At 42.6% G+C, this 25,626-nt stretch overlaps 1 protein-coding gene and 1 non-coding gene across 2 annotated transcripts in view; both read right to left on the bottom strand.

Moving 5' to 3' along the window:
- JMY (junction mediating and regulatory protein, p53 cofactor) overlaps window positions 1-25,626 on the bottom strand; it is a 469,755-nt gene that overhangs the window by 111,935 nt on the left and 332,194 nt on the right. The window lies entirely within an intron of this gene.
- LOC128650610 (U5 spliceosomal RNA) lies at window positions 15,923-16,037 on the bottom strand. The gene has a single exon (XR_008400888.1). It is a non-coding gene; the product is annotated as a U5 spliceosomal RNA (small nuclear RNA).

Here is a 25,626-nt window from a genome sequence, read left to right on the forward strand (position 1 = left end):
TAAAACAGAGCAGTCGCGCTTACGCTGATAAGTGTTCATTTTGGCTAAAATGTTTTTGACAGAATTATCCATTACAGCCGTTAATTGTTGCATAGTAAGGAGTATTGGCGCGCTAGATGTACTAGGGGCCTCCTGAGTGGACAAGACTCGTGTAGACGAAGGAGGGAATGATGCAGTACCATGCTTACTCCCCTCACTTGAGGAATCATCTTGGGCATCATTGTCATTGTCACATAAATCACATTTATTTAAATGAATAGGAATTCTGGCTTCCCCACATTCAGAACACAGTCTATCTGGTAGTTCAGACATGTTAAACAGGCATAAACTTGATAACAAGTACAAAAGACGTTTTAAAATAAAACCGTTACTGTCACTTTAAATTTTAAACTGAACACACTTTATTACTGCAAATGCGAAAAAACATGAAGGAATTGTTCAAAATTCACCAAATTTTCACCACAGTGTCTTAAAGCCTTAAAAGTATTGCACACCAAATTTGGAAGCTTAAACCCTTAAAATAACGGAACCTGAGCCGTTTTGAACTTTAACCCCTTTACAGTCCCTGGTATCTGCTTTGCTGAGACCCAACCAAGCCCCAAGGGGAATACGATACCAAATGACGCCTTCAGAAAGTCTTTTCTAAGTATCAGAGCTCCTCTCACATGCGACTGCATGCCATGCCTCTCAAAAACAAGTGCGCAACACCGGTGCGAAAATGAGGCTCTGCCTATGCTTTGGGAAAGCCCCTAAAGAATAAGGTGTCTAAAACAGTGCCTGCCGATATTATTATATCAAAATACCCAGATAAAATGATTCCTCAAGGCTAAATATGTGTTAATAATCAATCGATTTAGCCCAAAAAAAGTCTACAGTCTTAATAAGCCCTTTTTGAAGCCCTTATTTACAATCGTAATAAACATGGCTTACCGGATCCCAGAGGGAAAATGACAGCTTCCAGCATTACATCGTCTTGTTAGAATGTGTCATACCTCAAGCAGCAAGAGACTGCTCACTGTTCCCCCAACTGAAGTTAATTGCTCTCAACAGTCCTGTGTGGAACAGCCATGGATTTTAGTAACGGTTGCTAAAATCATTTTCCTCATACAAACAGAAATCTTCATCTCTTTTCTGTTTCTGAGTAAATAGTACATACCAGCACTATTTCAAAATAACAAACTCTTGATTGAATAATAAAAACTACAGTTAAACACTAAAAAACTCTAAGCCATCTCCGTGGAGATGTTGCCTGTACAACGGCAAAGAGAATGACTGGGGTAGGCGGAGCCTAGGAGGGATCATGTGACCAGCTTTGCTGGGCTCTTTGCCATTTCCTGTTGGGGAAGAGAATATCCCACAAGTAAGGATGACGCCGTGGACCGGACACACCTATGTTGGAGAAAAGTTTGCACCAAAAATGACGCAATAAATTGAAGCATTTTCTGCCCCCGCAAGCCTAACAGCCCGCAGGGAAAAAAAGTCAAATGAAAATTTTCAAGGTAAGAAAAAAATATTTATTCATATGCATTATCCCAAATAATGAAATTGACAGTCTGAATGAAGGAATACTGATTATCCTGAATCATGGCAAATATGAGTTTAAACACATATATTTAGAACTTTACATATAAAGTGCCCAACCATAGCTTAGAGTGTCACAAATAAAATAAGACTTACTTACCCCAAGACACTCATCTACATAAAGTAGATAGCCAAACCAGTACTGAAACGAGAATCAGTAGAGGTAATGGTATATAAGAGTATATTGTCAATCTGAAAAGGGAGGTAGAAGAAATCTCTACGACCGATAACAGAGAACCTAAGAAATAGATCCCCTAGAGGAAGACCATTGTATTCAAATAGGCAATACTCTCTTCACATCTCTCTGACATTCACTGCACTCTGAGAGGAAAACCAGGCTTCAGCCTGCTGCAAAGCGCATATCAACGTAGAATCTAGCACAAACTTACTTCACCACCTCCATGGGAGGCAAAGTTTGTAAAACTGAATTGTGGGTGTGGTGAGGGGTGTATTTATAGGCATTTTAAGGTTTGGGAAACTTTGCCCCTCCTGGTAGGAATGTATATCCCATACGTCACTAGCTCATGGACTCTTGCTAATTACATGAAAGAAACAACTGATACAGCAACTTATCAGTCTAATTCTAACAATTAATAATTTACTCATTTATAAAGGCGTATCCACAATCTTTATGCAATAACATATCAACTGCCGAAATTTAGAAATGAGACATCTTTCTTCCAAACATAAAACATATATAGGTCAGACTGCAATTAATAAATAAGTGTGCTACAATGGTCTAGTACAGTCACAAAAGATCTATTAAGATTCAGATGATAAACATACTCACAAACAATAAGCACCTCCAGGTGCTATAAAGGCTGACTAGAACCTCACAGTTGTCCAGCAAACTTTAATAAAATCAAATAAAACACAGGCTCCCATGAGCTGTTTTATCAGGCCTAAATACTGGATTCAGGCAAAGGTGCCTGTAAAAGTGCCTACAACTTGTGTTGCATTGCAGGAGGACAAGAGTTTATGCTGTGGAGGTTTCCGAATTGCTAGGAGATCAGTTTGCTGGACAACTGTAAGGTTCCAGTCAGCCTTTATAGCACCTGGAGGTGCTTATTGTTGGTCAGTACCTTAATCATCTGAATCTTATAGGATCTGTTGTGACTACTAGGCCATTGTGGCGCCCTTGTTTATTTATTTAATGCAGAATCTTCTATCAAGGTTTGACCGGGACCGTAAAAAGAGCTGCATCTGCGTGAGAACTACAGAAGAACCTTTTAGAATACTAACATCTGTTGCGATTAAATATTTATATATTTTTTTTATTTGTTTATATTATCATCACCAATTTATTTATTTTTTGCCGCCCCCCCCCCCATATACACATTTCTTTTATGTACAGTTTTTAATATAGGACATATACCTCTGGTTTTACTGATCAGAGGATTTAAAGACACCTTAAATCTTTTTACAAAAAAAAAATGAATTTATACTTACTGATAAATGTATTTCTTTCGGGATAAGGAGAGTCCATAGGTTACCATAACATGTGGAATATACTTCCTGCTACTAGGTGGAGGTCAAGAACCCTCACAAGAGCTTTCAATCCCCCCCACCCCTACTCCCTTTCCAGTTAACCTATAGCCGAGGAGAAAGGTAGAAAAACAGAAGGAAAGACAGAAAACAGGGTTAAGAGGTGCAAATAAGAACAGCCCCTCCTTTAGATTCAACAAAAATAGGGTGGGTCCTATAGACTCTCCTTATCCTGAAAGAAATATATTGGTAAGTATAAATTCTGTTTTCTTTCGTAAGATGAGGAGAGTCCATAGATGTCTATAACATGTGGGATACAATACCCAAACTGAGAGTCCATGTTAAGGACGGGTGGGACAAAGAAAGGGCGGTTCCTATTTTCCGGAAACTGCGGCCTGAAGTACTTTCCTTCCAAAAGCAGTTTCTGAAGTAGCACAAACATCAAAATGGTAAAATTTAGAAAATGTATGAAGAGCAGACCAAGTTCCTCCCTTGCAAATCTGTTTCAAGGAAGCCTCATTCTTGAAGGCCCAAGAGGTAGATACAGATCTAGTAGGATGTGCAGTAACTTGCTTTGGAGGCAGTTTTCCCACAACCATGAAAGCTTTACGTATTATATGCTTAAGCCATGATGCTAAAGTCACCGCTGTAGCCTTCTGACCCTTCCCGTTACCAGATAAGTGGACAAACAATCTGGAAATCAATCTAAAATCTTTAGTAGCCTGAAAATAAAATTTTAAGGCTCTAACAACATCCAAATTGTGTAGTAGACATTCCTTAGAATTAGAAGGACTTGGGCACAAAGAAGGAACAACCAAAAAACAAAGAAGGAACAACCATTTCCTGGTTAATGTTCTCGGAATATACACCCTTTGGAAGAAAATCATATTTAGTTCTAAGAACGGCTTTATCCTGAAAAAAGGGGGGATCAGAAAAAAGGTCTGAGAGTTCAGAAACTCATCTAGTTTAAGAGATGGCTAGTTTAAAAAGGACCTTCCAAGACAACAATTCTAGGTCCAAATTATGCATAGCTTTAAAAAGGGAGGACCTTGCAAAACAGATAGAACCAGATTCAGATTCCAAGGTAGACAAATAGGCCTAATAACAGGACAAATTCTAACCAAGGCTTGGACAAAAGTTTGAACATCAGGCAACTTAACCAACTTTTTATAAAAAAAAAAAACTACAAAAAAAACAACAACAGACAAGGCCAAAATCTGACCCTTTAATGAATTGGGCTTTATGGTCTGTATTTTTAGACCAGGAAGATCCTGGCTACCAGGAAGGTTTACAGAAGTCAGACTTCTGATTGAAAAAAGACTTCTGATCTCTGGCAGAGTGAAAGGAACAAGTGATTGCAACTGCTGGTCTAAGCTGATTGCTATGAAAATTATTTTCATAGCAGAGACTCAGATTTTCAGTCCATTGGATCCTTAAAAAAGGAACTATCCTCCATGGCTATAGTCGTGCATTTTGCTACAGTGCAAGTAGCTCCATACACTTTAGGAACCTCCCATACTGTCAGATTATTTTCTGAAAGAGGATACATCTTCTTAAACCTGTTAGGAGGAGTTCAAGAAATGCCTGGTTTCTTTCATTCTTTAGAAATATAGTCTGTTACCAAGTTTGGAGTTTAAAATGCCTTAGGAACTTTGGGTGGAGCTTTGAAAACCTGATTCAACTTATTTACAGGTTTTGGCATTTCTGAATTCTTTTCTGACATTTCTAAGGTGTTTAGAACTTCCTGTAGAAGGAAACGGATATGATACACTCTAAATTTGAAAGTGGTATCAGGCTCTGTTTCTGAGATTTCCCCCTCAGAAGACTCCGAAAGGGACTCATCAGAAGTTTGTAAACTAGGTGGCAACAGAGCTACAGTAGATGCTCAGTCCCCTGTGAGTAACAGGGAGGAAGAGGTACATTTTTAGATTTACGTTTGCACTTACTTGGTCTGGGAATCCAGCTCTTTCATAGTTTTTTGTAAGGTATTTTTAAACTCAGGTGAAAAATTAGTGTTATTCCCTTGAGTCATATAGACAGGCATGGATGAACTAATACATTTATAGCTTGGAAACTCGAAACGTGGAACACAATTAGCAAATAGTTGATTAATTTGGTCCACTGGAACAGTCTTGCAAAAACTTTCTCCCTCACAGAATACGGATGCAGTAGAGAGCCCATACAGTGCAAGTAAAGATACTGCAGAGAATATTAGCAGATAACATAATTTATGCTTACCTGATAAATTCCTTTCTCCTGTAGTGTAGTCAGTCCACGGGTCATCCATTACTTATGGGATATTAACTCCTCCCCAACAGGAAGTGCAAGAGGATCACCCAAGCAGAGCTGCTATATAGCTCCTCCCCTCTACGTCATACCCAGTCATTCGACCGAAACCAAACGAGAAAGGAGAAACTATAGGGTGCAGTGGTGACTGGAGTTTAATTTAAATTTTAGACCTGCCATAAAAAACAGGGCGGGCCGTGGACTGACTACACTACAGGAGAAAGGAATTTATCAGGTAAGCATAAATTATGTTTTCTCCTGTTAAGTGTAGTCAGTCCACGGGTCATCCATTACTTATGGGATACCAATACCAAAGCTAGAAGTACACGGATGACGGGAGGGAAAAGGCAGGATCTTTACACAGAAGGAACCACTGCCTGAAGAACCTTTCTCCCAAAAACAGCCTCCGAAGAAGCAAAAGTGTCAAATTTGTAAAATTTGGAAAAAGTATGAAGAGAAGACCAAGTTGCAGCCTTGCAAATCTGTTCAACAGAGGCCTCATTCTTAAAGGCCCACGTGGAAGCCATAGCTCTCGTAGAATGAGCTGTAATCCTTTCAGGAGGCTGCTGTCCAGCAGTCTCATAGGCTAAACGTATTATGCTACGAAGCCAAAAAGAGAGAGAGGTAGCAGATGCTTTTTGACCTCTCCTCTGACCAGAATAAACTACAAACAGGGAAGATGTTTGGCGAAAATCTTTAGTTGCCTGTAAATAAAATTTCAAGGCACGGACTACGTCTAGATTGTGCAGAAGTCGTTCCTTCTTTGAAGAAGGGTTAGGGCACAATGATGGAACAACAATCTCTTGATTGATATTCTTGTTAGTGACTACCTTAGGTAAGAACCCAGGTTTAGTACGCAGAACTACCTTGTCTGAATGAAAAATCAGATAAGGAAAATCACAATGTAAGGCCGATAACTCAGAGACTCTACGAGCCGAGGAAATAGCCATTAGAAACAGAACTTTCCAAGATAACAGCTTGATATCAATGGAATGAAGGGGTTCAAACGGAACACCCTGTAAAACGTTAAGAACTAAGTTTAAGCTCCACGGTGGAGCAACAGTCTTAAACACAGGCTTAATCCTGGCCAAAGCCTGACAAAAAGCCTGAACGTCTGGAACTTCTGACAGACGTTTGTGTAAAAGGATGGACAGAGCTGAGATCTGTCCCTTTAAAGAACTTGCAGATAAACCCTTTTCTAAACCTTCTTGTAGAAAAGACAATATCCTAGGAATCCTAACCTTACTCCATGAGTAACTCTTGGATTCGCACCAGTGTAAATATTTACGCCATATTTTATGGTAAATTTTCCTGGTAACAGGTTTCCTAGCCTGTATTAAGGTATCAATTACTGACTCCGAAAATCCACGCTTTGATAAAATCAAGCGTTCAATCTCCATGCAGTCAGCTTCAGAGAAATTAGATTTTGATGTTTGAAAGGACCCTGAATTAGAAGGTCCTGTCTCAGAGGCAGAGACCAAGGTGGACAGGATGACATGTCCACTAGATCTGCATACCAGGTCCTGCGTGGCCACGCAGGCGCTATTAGAATCACCAATGCTTTCTCCTGTTTGATCCTGGCAATCAATCGAGGAAGCATCGGGAAGGGTGGAAACACATAAGCCATCTTGAAGGTCCAAGGTGCTGTCAAAGCATCTATCAGGACCGCTCCCGGGTCCCTGGACCTGGACCCGTAACAAGGAAGCTTGGCGTTCTGGCGAGACGCCATGAGATCCATATCTGGTTTGCCCCAACGTCGAAGTATTTGGGCAAAGACCTCCGGATGAAGTTCCCACTCCCCCGGATGAAAAGTCTGGCGACTTAGGAAATCCGCCTCCCAGTTCTCCACGCCTGGGATGTGGATCGCTGACAGGTGGCAAGAGTGAGACTCTGCCCAGCGAATTATCTTTGATACTTCCATCATCGCTAGGGAACTCCTTGTCCCTCCCTGATGGTTGATGTAAGCCACAGTCGTGATGTTGTCCGACTGAAACCTGATGAACCTCAGAGTTGCTAACTGAGGCCAAGCCAGAAGGGCATTGAGAACTGCTCTCAATTCCAGAATGTTTATTGGAAGGAGACTCTCCTCCTGAGTCCATGATCCCTGAGCCTTCAGGGAATTCCAGACAGCGCCCCAACCTAATAGGCTGGCGTCTGTTGTTACAATTGTCCAGTCTGGCCTGCTGAAGGGCATCCCCCTGGACAGATGTGGCCGAGAAAGCCACCATAGAAGAGAATTTCTGGTCTCTTGATCCAGATTCAGCATAGGGGACAAATCTGAGTAATCCCCATTCCACTGACTTAGCATGCACAATTGCAGAGGTCTGAGATGCAGGCGTGCAAAAGGTACTATGTCCATTGCCGCTACCATTAAGCCGATTACCTCCATGCATTGAGCCACTGACGGGTGTTGAATGGAATGAAGGATACGGCAAGCATTTAGAAGTTTTGTTAACCTGTCCTCTGTCAGGTAAATTTTAATTTCTACAGAATCTATAAGAGTCCCCAAGAAGGGAACTCTTATGAGTGGCAATAGAGAACTCTTTTCTACGTTCACCTTCCACCCATGTGACCTTAGAAATGCCAGAACTAACTCTGTATGAGACTTGGCAGTTTGGAAATTTGGCGCTAGTATCAGAATGTCGTCTAGGTACGGAGCTACCGCTATTCCTCGCGGTCTTAGTACCGCCAGAAGAGAGCCCAGGACCTTTGTAAAGATTCTTGGAGCCGTAGCTAACCCGAAGGGAAGAGCTACAAACTGATAATGCCTGTCTAGGAAGGCAAACCTTAGGTACCGGTAATGATCCCTGTGAATCGGTATGTGAAGGTACGCATCCTTTAGATCCACTGTGGTCATGTACTGACCCTTTTGGATCATGGGTAAGATTGTCCGAATAGTTTCCATTTTGAACGATGGAACTCTTAGGAATTTGTTTAGGATCTTTAAATCCAAGATTGGTCTGAAGGTTCCCTCTTTCTTGGGAACCACGAACAGATTTGAGTAAAACCCTTGTCCGTGTTCCGACCGCGGAACCGGGTGGATCACTCCCATTAACAAAAGATCTTGAACACAGCGTAGAAACGCCTCTTTCTTTGTCTGGTTTGTTGACAACCTTGAAAGATGAAATCTCCCTTTGGGAGGAGAAGCTTTGAAGTCCAGAAGATATCCCTGGGATATGATCTCTAACGCCCAGGAATCCTGGACATCTCTTGCCCAAGCCTGGGCGAAGAGAGAAAGTCTGCCCCCTACTAGATCCGTTGCCGGATCGGGGGCCCTCACTTCATGCTATCTTAGGGGCGGCAGCAGGTTTTCTGGCCTGCTTGCCCTTGTTCCAGGTCTGGTTAGGTTTCCAGCCCTGTCTGTAACGAGCAACAGTTCCTTCCTGTTTTGTAGCGGAGGAAGTTGATGCTGCTCCTGCCTTGAAGTTACGAAAGGCACGAAAATTAGACTGTCTAGCCCTTGGTTTGGCTCTGTCTTGAGGCAGGGCATGTCCCTTACCTCCAGTAATGTCAGCGATAATTTCTTTCAAACCGGGCCCAAATAATGTCTGCCCTTTGAAAGGTATGTTAAGCAATTTAGATTTAGAAGTCACATCGGCTGACCAGGATTTTAGCCACAGCGCTCTGCGCGCCTGGATGGCGAATCCGGAATTCTTAGCCGTAAGCTTAGTTAAATGTACGACGGCATCAGAAATAAATGAATTAGCTAGCTTAAAGACTCTAAGCTTGTCTATGATTTCATCCAATGGAACTGAGCTAATGGTCTCCTCTAGAGACTCAAACCAAAATGCCGCCGCAGCCGTGACAGGCGCAATGCATGCGAGAGGTTGTAATATAAAACCTTGTTGAGTAAACATTTTCTTAAGGTAACCCTCTAATTTTTTGTCCATTGGGTCTGAAAAGGCACAGCTATCCTCCACCGGGATAGTGGTACGCTTAGCCAGAGTAGAAACTGCTCCTTCCACCTTAGGGACCGTCTGCCATAAGTCCCGTGTGGTGGCATCTATTGGAAACATTTTTCTAAATATAGGAGGGGGGGAAAAGGGCACGCCTGGCCTATCCCACTCCTTAGTAATAATTTCTGTAAGTCTCTTAGGTATAGGAAAGACGTCATTACACGTCGGTACCGCATAGTATCTATCCAGCCTACATAATTTCTCTGGGATTGCAACCGTGTTACAATCATTCAGAGCCGCTAATACCTCCCCTAATAATACACGGAGGTTCTCAAGCTTAAATTTAAAATTTGAAATGTCTGAGTCCAGTCTATTTGGATCAGATCCGTCACCCACAGAATGAAGCTCTCCGTCTTCATGTTCTGCCATTTGTGACGCAGTATCAGACATGGCTCTAACATTATCAGCGTACTCTGTTCTCATACCAGAGTGGTCGCGTTTACCTCTAAGTTCTGGTAATTTAGATAAAACTTCAGTCATAACATTAGCCATGTCTTGTAAAGTGATTTGTAATGGCCGCCCTGATGTACTTGGCGTCGCAATATCACGCACCTCCTGAGCGGGAGACGCAGGTACTGACACGTGAGGAGAGTTAGTCGGTATAACTTTCCCCTCGCTGTCTGGTGAAATTTTCTTAAAATGTACAGATTGACTTTTATTTAAAGTAGCATCAATGCAATTAGTACACAAATTTCTATTGGGCTCCACATTGGCTTTTGAACATATTGCACAAAGAGATTCCTCTATGTCAGACATGTTAAAACAAACTAGCAATTAGACTAGCAAGCTTGGAAAATACTTTTCAAATAAATTTGCAAGCAATATAAAAAACGTTACTGTGCCTTTAAGAAGCACACAAAAACTGTCACAGTTGAATAACAATGAACCGGATTAGTTATAGAAACCAAATTTTCACAGTAAATGCATAAATTTAGCAAAGGATTGCACTCATTAGCAATGGATGATTAACCCTTAATATCAGAAAAACGGATAACAATTGAAAATATAAGCGTTTTTATCACAGTCAAAGCACAGTCTCACAGGTCTGCTGTGAGTGATTACCTCCCTCAAAACTAGTTTTGAAGACCCCTGAGCTCTGTAGAGACGTCCTGGATCATGCAGGGAGAAAAAGGCAGGCTGTGACTGAATTTCTAATGCGTAGTAAAAGCGCCAAAATAGGCCCCTCCCACTCACAATACAACAGTGAGGGAAGCTCAGTAAACTGTTTCAATTCAAAACAACGACAGCCATGTGGAAAATAACGCCCAAAACAATTTTTCACCAAGTACCTCAGATAATTAAACGATTTAACATGCCAGCAAACGTTTAAAATCTAATTTATGAAATGTCATTAAAAAGCCTGCTGCTAGTCGCTCCCACTGCAGGTTAGGCTAAAAGTTATATGCATACAGTATTTTCCCAGTGAAGTGCCATTCCCCAGAAATACTTAAGTGTAAACATACATACATATCAGCCTGATACCAGTTGCTACTACTGCATTTAAGGCTGTACTTACATTATATCGGTATAAGCAGTATTTTCTCAGTCAATTCCATTCCTTAGAAAATAATATACTGCAACATACCTCTTTGCAGGTGAACCTGCCCGCTATCCCCTGTTCTGAAGTTACCTCACTCCTCAGAATGGCCGAGAACAGCAAATGGATCTTAGTTACGCCCGCTAAGATCATACACAAAACTCAGGTAGATTCTTCTTCAAATGCTGCCTGAGAAAAAACAACACACTCCGGTGCCGTTTAAAATAACAAACTTTTGATTGAAGAAATAAAAACTAAGTTTAATAACCACAGTCCTCTCACACATCCTATCTATTAGTTGGGTGCAAGAGAATGACTGGGTATGACGTAGAGGGGAGCAGCTCTGCTTGGGTGATCCTCTTGCACTTCCTGTTGGGGAGGAGTTAATATCCCATAAGTAATGGATGACCCGTGGACTGACTACACTTAACAGGAGAAATACCCGTTAACCCATTAGTGAAGGCTGAGGGACAGGGTCCCTGCGATGCCAAAGGTCAGTTATGGCTGAGAGATTTAGCCGTGAGAGTACTGACATGCCATAAAGAGAGGTATTCCTTTTCTCCTATTGCACTCATGTCTTGTGAATCTTCTTTGAGTGAAACTGAATGAGGGGTACAGGGGTCTCATGTCAGGTCTGAGCTCCAAATTTGGAAAATAAAATCTTGATTGCAGAGCACCTCACACAACCTCTTAGCTCGGAGGCCAATAACTAACTGGAGAGGGAGTAGAGGTGAAAGCTCTAGTTAGGGTTCTTGAAGTATGTCCCACACGTTATGGACACCTATGGACTCAAAGTCAAACCAGGAACCCCGAGGGGAACCGAGAGCGGGGTGCGCTAAGTGGACCAAACTATCGAAATAGAACACAAACCATATGGCTCCCGTGAAGTCGGGCGGAAATTTGAAATAATGTGAAGCAAAAAGGTGTAAGCGGCAAAGCTCCTCTAATCCTCGGAGTGAAGATTTCTGAAAATTAAAAGTGAAAAAGAGGGCGCCACATAGCGTGATACTGTTGTTACAGGCTCAGAAGACAAAGTATTCAAAAAGGCTTACCGAAAAGCTCTGCACCGTTCTGTGACCGGTGCTATCAGGCAGACTAACACTCTCAGTGGTTAGCACACTGGGTGGCCTCAGGTGTAATGCAGACAGGTGGATCTCAGCGTTGCTTGATTGAAGTAACTCCACGTCTGTGCAGCACGTATATTACAGACTCCAGTGGGTATTGGAATAAAACACCTCTCCAGGTTAGATTAATGAGAATATGAGACAACTTCCGTATGATAAAGTTAAAATCTTTAATCCATACAAGATTTTCTACGCGTTTCTAGACCTATGGTCTTTTCCTCAGGCATAAAAACAATGGATACATTTATGAACAAATTGAAACCTTAAATACAGGTAAATTTAAAAACAGAAGTTGTCATAGTTTCAAAAAAGAGACCAATCGTGACAAAGTAGACCTTGTGGATTTAATCAGCATTAATTGTGAACTAACCTGATTAGATTAAATCCACAAGGTCTACTTTGTCACGATTGGTCTCTTTTTTGAAACTATGACAACTTCCGTTTTTAAATTTACCTGTATTTAAGGTTTCAATTTGTTCATAAATGTATCCATTGTTTTTATGCCTGAGGAAAAGACCATAGGTCTAGAAACGCGTAGCAAATCTTGTATGGATTAAAGATTTTAACTTTATCATACGGAAGTTGTCTCATATTCTCATTAATCTAACCTGGAGAGGTGTTTTATTCCAATACCCACTGGAGTCTGTAATATACGTGCTGCACAGACGTGGAGTTACTTCAATCAAGCAACGCTGAGATCCACCTGTCTGCATTACACCTGAGGCCACCCAGTGTGCTAACCACTGAGAGTGTTAGTCTGCCTGATAGCACCGGTCACAGAACGGTGCAGAGCTTTTCGGTAAGCCTTTTTGAATACTTTGTCTTCTGAGCCTGTAACAACAGTATCACGCTACGTGGCGCCCTCTTTTTCACTTTTAACCTATGGACTCATCTTACGAAAGAAAGCAGTGTTTTTCCCCAAACTACAGAATGAAATTAATACAAATTTTTTAAGTTTTTATTAGGTGTTACTTATGACAATTTTGAGAGGGGCCTGGAATCTATCTCCCTCACTTCCCATTGACTTACATTATAAACTGGGTTTCAATTTACAACGGTTTCGATTTACAACCATTCCTTCTGGAACCTAACCCCGGCGTAAACTGAGGGCTACCTGTATATACATTATTTTGATATTGTATTTATTTTATTAAAAGGAAAACATTTTTTTTTTCTTTCATGATTTAGATAGAGAATACAATTCTAAACAAACTTTCCTATTTTCTACTTTTATGAAATTTTGCTTAATTCTCTTGATATCCTCTTTGTAAAGGAGCAGTAATGCACTACAGGCACCTAGCTAAACACATCAGATGAGCCAATGACAAGATGCTTATATGAGCGGCCAATAATCAGCAGATAGCTCCCAGTAGTGCACTGATGCTCCTCAACCTATGTATGCTTTTCAACAAAGGATAAAAAAAAATGCAAATGAGATCATAAAAGTACATTGGAAATTTGTTTAAAATTGCAAGCTCTCAAACATTTTTAGTTAATTTTAACTTTACTGTTCCTTTAATACTTAAACAAAAGAATTAAATATTTTTTCACTTTACTTTCTTGTCCTACTCATTTCACTTTTCACAAAATAATTTACTACAATTTAACTCTATAAAACAAACTAAATTACACACATTATAATTTAGAATACTTGCATACTTAAAAATAGTCATTATTTAAGCTTATTTCTGTAATAATATTTAAATAAACAAGCTCTTGCTTTAGTTGGAGAGGAAAAAAAAGTTTAAACAATATATTTCTAATCTGACTAATGTTTTATGTTTGAAGACCTACTACTGACAACTTACAATTTGCTTGCCCTTATTGGCTCTGTGGCTGCAGGAATATTTATGGACATAACTCAAGCCTCAAATCTTTTCCCTCCTACAGTTAAAGTCTTCACCAATTGACTACACTGCATGTCTGTCAAAAGCACTTAGATAAGGAGGCTGTCTGCAGAGGCTTAGATACAAGGTAATCACAGAGGTAAAAAGTATATTAATATAAGTGTGTTGGTTATGCAAAAACGGGGAATGGGTAAAGGGATTATCTATCTTTTTAAATAAGAAAGATTTTGGTGTAGACTGTCCCTTTAAGAAGCAACAACCACTTTTAGTGGTTATCCTTTGAGTCCTGGTTTACTGATCTTCAGTCTTTCCCACTCCTCTTCCAGACTGGAGTTCGTCAAGAATATTTAAAGGGACACTAAACCCAAAACATTTCCTTCATGATTCAGATAGAGAATACAATTTTAAACAACATTCCAATTTACTTCTATTATCTAATTTGCTTCATTCTTTAGATATCCTTTGTTGAAGAAATAGCAATGCACATGGGTGAGCCAATCACATGTGGAATCTATGTGCAGCAGCCAATCAACAGCTACTGAGCCTATCTAGATATGCTTTTCAGCAAAGTATATGAATAGCATGAAGCAAATTCGATAATAGAAGTAAATTAGAAAGTTGTTTAAAATTGCATGCTCTTTCTAAATCATGAAAGAATAAAATTGGGTTTCATGTCCCTTTAAGTTTCAACTTGATTTATTTTACTCAATTTCAGATCTTTTTGGACTGCCCTGGTTACAAAACCATGATCCTACTTTGTTTCTGGTGCCAGAATGAACACACTTCCTGGGGTACAGACTGTATAGGCCATTGTATCAAGCAGCTTGTAATAACCAAAAAAGTACAGACTTTATCTGTTTCTTCAGATCTGGAAATGCCTATGATTACTCTGATTACGTTGATGTCTTCTAAAAAAGAAAGCCTAAGTACTACCACACCTCATAGACCTTATGACTGCAGTACAGAACTGCTCCCAGTAGCACTCATTACGAGAGGCAAAACTTTTCCTTTATCGCAACCTGAATCTAAAGAAATATATCGAGAAAATCCTGAAAAGAGGATTCATCAGACCCTCTTCCTCTCCTGCTGTGGCAGCTTTGATTGAAAAGAAAGATGGTGGATTACAGAGAACTCAAATCAGATTACTATTAAAGATCGCTTTCCAATACCTTTAATCAATATGGGAAAAAATGAATATTGAGATTTTGGTCATGCTATATCGCGATTGCAATTTTAATCGCAATTTTTAAAAAATAACTATTAAAAAAAACATACATTTCTCCATAAAACATGCATTAACAGTACAGAATCTAATAAATAAATATATGCTCACAATAAGTTTCTGGCTCCCAACTTGGACCACATGGAAACCACCAGACCACCACCACACCAAGGCCTGTTGCTGCCGCCACTACACTGCGCCATACCTCCCAACATTTCCAAATAGGAAAGAGGGACACCCCAACACCACCCCCCCAGGCAAAAGTATTATGTATTAGGCAGGAGCAGGGATGGGAAATGGCTTGAATTCTGTCATAAATAACTTAAATTATGCTTACCTGATAAGTTTCTTTTATTCTGACGTCCACAGCTGCATTCATTACTTTTGGGAATTCAGAACCTGGCCACCAGGGGGAGGCAAAGACACCCCAGCCAAAGGCTTAAATACCTCTCCCACTTTCCTCATCCCCCAGTCACTCTGCCAAGGGAACAAGGAAAGGTAGGAGAAATATCAGGGTGAAGGGGAAAAAAGAAGCCTAAGACACCTCGACCCCTTAAGGAAGAGTTACCGTCATCAAGGCCTCAAAAAATACATTAAATAAGAATACCATAGAGGAGATAAAAATCAACCCAACCTGGTACCCCAGATGTCCAAGGAGGCATCTAAACCTCCAGTCCCATTGGGCATGGAGAACCTTCGCTCCGAGGCCAGAGAACCTCCGGAACCCCCAGAGTAACCTTTAGCAGGATCCGCTTCTGGAACCCCGCCAACAATCAGGAACAGGACAATAAGGACTGAGTACAATCCCTCTGATGCCCCACCCAAAAGAAGAAACGAGAACCAGCCTGAGGTCTAGGAACGAAAGGCCTCCTCTACCATGTTTTAGCCCTGCAAGGGGCAGAGCTTCAAACATTTTTTGAAAACTCATGGATGATCCTCTCCACAGAAAACTTTAGTAAAGGCGAAAGCTGTATTCGATCTGAAGAGAAACCAGAGTATAACTAACTCCGAGTGAGCAACTCACCACCCAACAAGGACAGCCAGTTATACCGGCACCACGTGGATGAAATAGACCTTAAGGAACCAAAATTAGTGCCTGACCAGGACCAGCCTGCTACATAAGGCACTCAGAACTGACACAGGCCACAGAAAAATTGAAACCCCAATAGGAATCGACAAAAGGAACTATAGACATAACAATGTACTAACACCTTAACGTGCAACTTCCGCGGAAGTGCCCATGCCTCACTACCTGTCCACTCGACCCTATCCCTTCTCATCTAATACTCTCCCTATCTTCCACCCTCACTCCTGCTCTTACCCACATCTTCAACTTATCTCTCTCTACCGGCTCATTCCCATCTTCTTTCAAACACGCAAAAGTCATTCCCATACTCAAAAAACCCTCCCTCAACCCTAATTCTCCTGAAAGCTACCGCCCCATATCACTGCTTCCACTAACATCAAAACTCCTTGAAAAACTAGTTTACAATCGCCTAACCCACTTCCTGTCCGCCAACTCCTTGCTTGACCCACTGCAATCCGGATTCCGCCCAAAACACTCAACTGAGACTGCCCTTACCAAGGTCACAAACGATCTTCTCTCTGCTAAAAATATTGGCCACTACTCTATACTCATCTTACTTGACCTCTCAGCTGCCTTCGACACAGTTGACCACCCCCTCCTCCTACAGACCCTTAGCTCTTTTGGCCTCTGTGACACTGCTCTTTCATGGATTCACTCCTATCTTTCTCACGGGTCTTTTTCTGTGTCATTTGCCGGCGACTCCTCCTCTCCTATGCCTCTGTCTGTTGGAGTACCTCAAGGATCTGTTCTGGGTCCTCTACTCTTCTCCATCTATACTTCTTCGCTGGGTAAACTTATCAACAGTTATGGCTTCAAATATCACCTCTATGCTGAATACACCCAGATCTACCTCTCCACCCCTGCTCTCTCTCCCTCTGTCCTCTCTCATGTCAGCAACTGCTTATCTGGTATTTCTTCCTGGATGGCCTCTCACCACCTAAAGATTAACATGTCCAAGACTGAGCTCCTTCTTATCCCCCCCTCAAGCTCTACACCGACTTCTGACTTCTCTATCCCTGTTGACGGCATCACCATTTCCCCATCGCCCCAAAATTCGCCCTTTTCTGAGCGCTGACACCACAAAGCAAATAATCAACTCCCTTGTTATCTCCCGACTTGACTACTGCAATAACCTACTCGCTGGCATTCCTCTTTCCCGCCTCTCCCCCCTTCAATCCATCCTAAATGCTTCTGCCAGGCTGATCCACCTTTCCCGTCGATCTGTATCTGCTGCACCTCTCTGTGAGTCACTTCATTGGCTCCCCATTCACAGCAGAATTAAATTCAAAATTCTCACCCTTACATACAAAACTCTCACCAACGCTGCTCCCCTCTACCTATCCTCTCTAATACACAAGTATACTCCAGCCCGTCCACTAAGATCCAACAATGACCTGCTCCTTGCATCCGCAACTATCACCTCCTCTCATGCTAGACTGCAGGACTTCTGTCGTGCAGCACCTACCCTCTGGAACACTCTCCCTCGTGCTGTCAGGCTTTGCCCTAATCTTTCTTCCTTTAAATGCTCCCTGAAGACTTTTCTGTTCAGGGAAGCCTACCACCCAACACAATAATAACTTAATTTCACCTACCTAACATTTCCCTCATCTAACTCTGTATTAACATCCTTCTCAATCTTGCAGTCCTCACCTCCTGTTTCTCAACCTCCTACCCTTCTATATTGTAAGTTCCCACGGGAATAGGGCCCTCAATCCCTCCTGTATGTGTTTGTAAATTTTGTCCTGTATCTTACAAGTCTTGTATTGCTTTATTTAAATAATTTGTATCCATGGACAGCGCTGCGGAATATGTTGGCGCTTAATAAATAAAGTATAATAATAACAATAAATAAATAAAAAGTGACCACAAAATCGCTAGTATCAAATTTAAGAGAAGAAATGTTTCCCAACGGAAAAATTATAAACAGACATGAGCGTCTCAAAAAGAAATAAAATACATCCTAACCGAATCAAAGAAAAAGAGGGCAGCACCCGCAGGTGAACGCCCAAGAAGAATCAGTACACTAACAGGACCAGCCAATCAGAGACCCCATTCTCCCGAAGCTCAGAACTGGAATAAGATACCCAAAAAAGAAAGTAAATTGGAGACGACAAGGAGATTAACTTCATCCCCCCATGTCTAACCCAGCTTGCCGTCTGGAACAGAAGACTGAGGATCCGTCAACCCATTAGGATTGGGATCCTCCAGCACCGCCAAAACATGCCGCAGAAGGACATGAAGGCGTGCCAGTCTTTAACGAAAAGCAAAACTTACCTCCTCCGGGGCAACTGACGACCCTGACCCGAGGGTTGGGCCCCTGAAGCTTCAGAGGAAACGGCTTCCCCAGATGGCTGATCTGACCCAGACGATTCGACGCCTGACGAGACCTGGTTAACAGAACACGGACAGTATCTCATCAACACCTCCCTCCCAGGAAGTTGGAAATGCGCCAACGCCATAGATATGGCCATGCGTAACCATGCCGTAACCTCTGGAGGAAACAAGCCGCCTTCCGGAGAAAAGGTAACGGCATCAGAGACACCTGCTTGCGTAGCTAAGGAAGGGTCTAGGGCACGTGCCTCAAGGGATGTGGGATCCCCAGGTGTGGATGGCTCGGCGGACTCTAAGTTCCCTGTTGCGGGAGAAGAGAGCACTCTTCGGAACATAACTAATGGGCATGGATTACCCGGGCCATCTCATACTCTTCGCAAGAAGTAGAATCTGAATCAGAGACATCCGTTTCCAAAAAATCAGAATCCTCCATAACTTGGATAGAAATTATGGATAGAAGAAAAAATAAAAACGGCACCTTACACCCCCAATGGCTGGGGCACTCAGCACCTCCTGTGAACCAGACAACCAGCGAAACAGGCTCTCCCCGTCGCCACGCCGTTAGGAATACGGAAATGGAGTGCAGAATGTGGCCACGCCTAGTCACAAGGTACACCATGCAGGCCAGAGAAAAGCGCGCCAAGGTCACAAGAGCCACGCAGCCTGACAAAAAAAGGCTGTTATGTTCCGATATAGCCACGAGCCCAGGCGTCACTACACATTAGCAGACAGATTCACATAACAAACATGATTAAAGTCCCACCCCCCCCTGTTCAATAACCCCCCTCAGGAGATATAAACCCTTGATTCCATAAAGATAAAGGAGTCCCACTGAGACCCTGACTTCTTCGTTTACATTACATTCACACATCGAAGTAAAACGAAACGATCTTACCAGAATCTACGCCGTGGAACAGGAACACGGCCCTTGAAGTGTGACAGATAGTAGCCTTGCTTCTGACATGGACGTGAGTGAAGAAAGCAGGCAGCGGAACTTGTCAACGCTGATTGCTAATGAGCCGTTAACATGAGTCGGGATGGTTTCGCAGAAAGACTCTCCCTGCATCTCCAGACTAACTTTCATCCATGCTCTCACTGAGAGGCTAAAACTCCAGTTCCATTTTGAAGAGTATCTTTAATCTTCCGACACTTCTCTGCCAACCTCCTGTGACGAAAGTCAAAGAATGACTGGGGGATGAGGGAAGTATTTAAGCCTTTGGCTGCGGTGTCTTTGTCTCCTCCTGGTGGCCAGGTTCTGAATTTCCAAAAGTAATGAATGCAGCTGTGGACTCACCCTGTTTAATATATTTAAATTCTTTTAGCAATCCAACACTAAGTGAGAGTGGAAGCCTAAATGTCTGTCCCTAAATCCTGACACACACTGCAGAGCATACAGATAAACATGCGCGCACACAGCAACTCACACTACACAATGTATACACACATGTACACAGTCTCAACTACCCAGCAACACACATACTGCAGAGCATACAAATAAACATGAATACACACAACATACACACGGCAACATACATGCAGACACATAGCAACACATACACTACATATACATACATGCAGACACACAGCAACATACACACCCCACATACATGCAGACACACAACATACACAGACCACATATACATACATGCAGACATGTGGTTTCTTAGTCCCTGCTATGTGATTTACAGATAGAAGACCACACTTGGTCATTCAAGCAGCCAATACAAGGAGCAGGGTGGGGAGCCAGGGGAAGAGAGAGAGGGTAGCGTGGTGCTGCTGTAAATATGTCAAAACAAAGTGACAGCAGCTCATCAGCCCCTCCTGCTTACGCTCCAGATCTGTGGGTGATGGTGCATGTAGAAGCAACTGCTACAACACTAAAGATCCAAGTTGGAAACGGAGGAGTCATATCAGGCTGAGCACTTTAGTCACTCCTGACAGTCCCTTATTACAGAATTAAAGAGCCCGCCACTTGCTGCAAGCCTGAACTCCACCCCACTCCTCTGCTAAAGACTAGAGCAGACTACTGGCTCTGTGAGGAGGAAATACAAGAGCATCTGTGCAGCGTGGGACAAATGGCTTGACAGCTTGTTTGTTTTTTGTAAAAAAAATTGCAAGAAAATAAATTTGCGATTAATTGAACAGCCCTAATGCTTTTCAAGGTGCAGTCATCTTAACTAAACTTAATCTGAAGAGAATTCCGTCCACACGCCGAGGCTCCAAGCAGACAAAAGTGGAAAATAGTATTTAACACTTGCTACAGACATTATGAATACTTAATGATGACTTTTGGCCTTTACAATGCCCCAGCAGCATTTCAGTGGCTAGTGAATCATATTTTCAAAGATCATTTAAACAAGTTTGTAATTGTCTACTTGGATGATATCCTCATCTATTCCAAGTCCCGAGTAGAATATGTTAAGCATGTGAGAACAGTATGTTCCTCGACAGAATCATCTCTATGCTAAATTGGGGAAAAAAAAAAAATGATTCTATCAGAAGATACCTTTCTAGGGTTACATTATTACCCCATTAGGACTTCAGATGGGCCCGTACAAGTTAGCATTAGATTTACAGTAGCCACGTCCAGACTCAAAAAAACAGAATTTATGCTTACCTGATAAATTTCTTTCTCCAACGGTGTGTCCGGTCCACGGCTTCATCCTTACTTGTGGGATATTCTCAATCCCTACAGGAAGTGGCAAAGAGAGCACACAGCAAAGCTGTCCATATAGCTCCCCTCAGGCTCCGCCCCCCCAGTCATTCGACCGACGGTTAGGAGAAAAAGGAGAACCATAGGGTGCAGTGGTGACTGTAGTTTACAAAAATAAAAATTTAAACCTGACCAAATGCCAGGGTGGGCCGTGGACCGGATACACCGTAGGAGAAAGAAATTTATCAGGTAAACATAAATTCTGTTTTCTCCTACATTGGTGTATCTGGTCCACGGCTTCATCCTTACTTGTGGGAACCAATACCAAAGCTTTAGGACACGGATGAAGGGAGGGAACAAGTGTCAGGTAACCTAAACGGAAGGCACCACTGCTTGTAAAACCTTTCTCCCAAAAATAGCCTCCGAAGAAGCATAAGTATCGAATTTGTAAAATTTGGCAAATGTATGCAGTGAAGACCAAGTCGCTGCCTTACAGATATGTTCAACAGAAGCCTCATTCTTGAAAGCCCATGTGGAAGCCACAGCTCTAGTAGAGTGAGCTGTAATTCGTTCAGGAGGCTGCCTTCCAGCAGTCTCATAAGCCAACCGGATGATGCTTTTCAGCCAGAAAGACAGAGAGGTTGCAGTCGCCTTTTGACCTCTCCTCTTGCCAGAATAGACGACAAACAAGGACGATGTTTGTCTGAAGTCTTTAGTTGCTTTTAGATAAAACTTCAAAGCACGAACCACATCAAGATTGTGTAACAGACGCTCCTTGTTAGAAACTAGGTTAGGACACAGAGAAGGAGCAACTATTTCCTGGTTAATATTCTTATTGGAAACCACTTTTGGAAGAAAACCAGGCTTGGTTCGTAAAACGACCTTATCTGTATGAAACACCAGATAGGGTGAATTACACTGCAAAGCAGACAATTCAGAAACTCTTCTAGCAGAAGAAATAGGAACCAAAAACAACACTTTCCAAGATAGTAACTTAATATCTATGGAATGTAGAGGTTCAAACGGAACGCCTTGAAGAACTGAAAGAACTAAATTTAGACTCCATGGAGGAGCCACAGGTCTGTAGACAGGCTTGATTCTGACTAAAGCCTGTACGAACGCCTGAACATCTGGCACGGCTGCCAGACGCTTGTGCAACAAAACAGACAGAGCAGATATCTGTCCTTTTAGGGAACTAGCTGACAGACCTTTCTCCAATCCTTCTTGGAGAAAAGATAGTATCCTTGGAATCCTAATCTTACTCCATGAGTAACCCTTGGATTCGCACCAGTAAAGATATTTCCGCCATATCTTATGGTAAATTTTCCTGGTGACAGGCTTTCTAGCCTGAATCAGAGTATCTATAACTGATTCCGAAAACCCACGCTTAGCTAGAATCAAGCGTTCAATCTCCAAGCAGTCAGTTGCAGAGAAACTAGGTTTGGATGTTCGAATGGACCTTGGATTAGAAGGTCCTGCCTCAAAGGTAGCTTCCATGGTGGAACCGATGACATATTCACCAGGTCTGCATACCAAGTCCTGAATGGCCACGCAGGAGCTATTAGAATTACCGAAGCCTTCTCCTGTTTGATCCTGGCTACTAGCCGGGGGAGAAGAGGAAACGGTGGAAAGACATAAGCTAGATTGAACGACCAAGGCGCCACTAAAGCATCTACCAATGTCGCCTTGGGATCCCTGGACCTGGACCCGTAATGTGGAACTTTGGAGTTCTGACGTGACGCCATCAGATCCAGATCTGGAAGGCCCCAGTGTCGAGTTAACTGGGCAAAAACCTCCGGGTGAAGTTCCCACTCCCCCGGATGGAAAGTCTGACGACTCAGATAATCCGCTTCCCAGTTGTCCACTCCTGGGATGTGAATTGCTGATAGATGGCAGGAGTGATCCTCTGCCCATTTGATGATCTTGGATTCCAAAATGTTTATCGGGAGAAGAGATTCTTCCCGAGACCAAAGACCCTGAGCTTTCAGGGACTCCCAGACCGCACCCCAGCCTAAGAGGCTGGCGTCTGTCGTGAGAATAATCCACTCTGGTCTGCGGAAACTCATTCCCTGAGACAGGTGATCCTGAGACAACCACCAGAGGAGTGAGTCTCTGGTTTTCTGGTCCATTTGTATTTGGGGAGACAAATCTGCATAATCCCCATTCCACTGTTTGAGCATGCACAGTTGCAGTGGTCTTAAATGAATTCGAGCAAAAGGAACCACGTCCATTGCCGCAACCATTAGTCCTATTACCTCCATGCACTGAGCGATGGAGGGTTGAGGAATGGATTGAAGAACTCGACAAGTGTTTAAAAGTTTTAACTTCCTGACCTCCGTCAGAAAGATCTTCATTTCTACCGAGTCTATTATTGTTCCCAGGAAGGGAACCCTTGTGAACGGGGACAGGGAACTCTTTTCTATGTTCACCTTCCACCCGTGAGACCTTAGAAAGGCTAGAACAATGTCTGTATGAGCCTTTGCTTTGTGAAAGGACGACGCTTGTATTAAGATGCTACTGCAATGCCCCTTGGCCTTAGCACCGCTAGAAGGGACCCTAGCACCTTTGTGAAAATTCTGGGGGCAGTGGCCAATCCGAAGGGAAGAGCCACAAACTGGTAATGCTTGTCCAGAAAGGCGAACCTTAGGAACTGATGGTGATCTTTGTGGATAGGAATATGCAGGTACGCATCCTTTAAGTCCAAGGTAGTCATATATTGACCCTCCTGGATTATTGGTAAAATTGTCCGAATGGTTTCCATTTTGAATGATGGAACTCTGAGGAATTTGTTTAGGATTTTTAAATCCAGAATTGGCCTGAAAGTTCCTTCCTTTTTATGAACTACAAACAGGTTTGAGTAAAAACCCAGTCCTTGTTCTGCTGTTGGAACTGGGTGTATCACTCCCATCTTTAAAAGGTCTTCTACGCAATGTAAGAATGCCCGTCTCTTTATCTGGTCTAAAGACAAACGAGACATGTAGAACCTTCCCTTTGGAGGAAGGTCCTTGAATTCTAGAAGATACCCCTGAGAGACAATTTCTAGAGCCCAGGGGTCCGGAACATCTCTTGCCCAAGCCTGAGCAAAGAGAGAAAGTCTGCCCCCTACTAGATCCGGTCCCGGATCAGGGGCTACCCCTTCATGCTGTCTTGGTAGCAGCAGCAGGCTTCTTGGCCTGTTTACCCTTGTTCCAGCCTTGCAATGGTTTCCATGCCGGTTTGGGCTGGGATGCGTTACCCTCTTGCCTAGAGGCTGTAGAGGTAGAAGCCGGTCCGTTCCTGAAATTGCGAAAGGAACGAAAATTAGACTTATTTTTAGCTTTGAAAGGTCTATCCTGTGGAAGGGCATGGCCCTTTCCCCCGGTGATATCTGAAATAATTTCTTTCAACTCTGGCCCGAATAGGGTCTTACCCTTGAAAGGAATATTAAGCAATTTTGTTTTGGATGACACGTCCGCCGACCAAGATTATAGCCGAAGCGCTCTGCGCGCCACGATTGCAAAACCAGAATTTTTCGCCGCTAATTTAGCTAACTGAAAAGCGGCATCTGTAATGAAAGAATTAGCCAACTTCAGGGCGTGAATTCTGTCCATGACTTCATCATACAAAATCTCCTTATGGAGCGAGTTTTCTAGTTCCTCAAACCAAAAAGCCGCTGCAGTGGTTACAGGAATAATGCAAGAAATTGGTTGAAGAAGAAAACCTTGTTGAACAAAAATTTTCTTAAGTAAACCTTCTAATTTTTTATCCATAGGATCTTTGAAAGCGCAACTGTCTTCTATTGGTATAGTCGTGCGCTTAGCTAGCGTTGAAACTGCCCCCTCTACCTTGGGGACCGTCTGCCACGCGTCCCTTCTGGGGTCAACAATTGGGAACATTTTCTTAAATATAGGAGGGGGAACAAAAGGTACACCTGGCTTCTCCCACTCCTTATTCACTATATCCGCCACCCTCTTAGGTATCGACACACATCAGTGTGTACTGGGACCTCTAAGAATTTATCCATTTTACACAATTTTTCTGGGACCACCAAGGGGTCACAATCATCAAGCGTAGCTAGGACCTCCTTAAGTAGGGCGTGGAGGTGTTCTAGCTTAAATTTAAATGCTATGGTATCAGGCTCTGCCTGCTGAGAAATTTTTCCTGTCTCAGAAATTTCTCCCTCAGACAGGCCCTCCCTCACCGCAAAGTCAGATTGATGTGAGGGCACTACAGATAAATTATCCTCTGCGTCTGCTTGCTCATTTTCTGTATTTAAAACTGAGCAATCACGCTTCCTTGGAAAAGCTGGCAGTTTGGATAAAAATGCTGCGAGAGAGATTTATCCATTACTGCTGCTAACTGCTGCATAGTAATAGCAATTGGAGCGCTAGATGTACTGGGCATCGCTTGCGCGGGCATAGCTGGTGTTGACACAGAAGGAGGGGATAGAGAGCTATCTTCACTACCTTCAGCTAAAGAATCATCTTTGGCTACATCTTTAAGCGTGATTGTACGGTCCTTAAGCTGTTTGGACGCTA

This window comes from Bombina bombina, chromosome 2 (assembly GCF_027579735.1).
Source record: "Bombina bombina isolate aBomBom1 chromosome 2, aBomBom1.pri, whole genome shotgun sequence".
Classification (NCBI taxonomy): domain Eukaryota; kingdom Metazoa; phylum Chordata; class Amphibia; order Anura; family Bombinatoridae; genus Bombina; species Bombina bombina.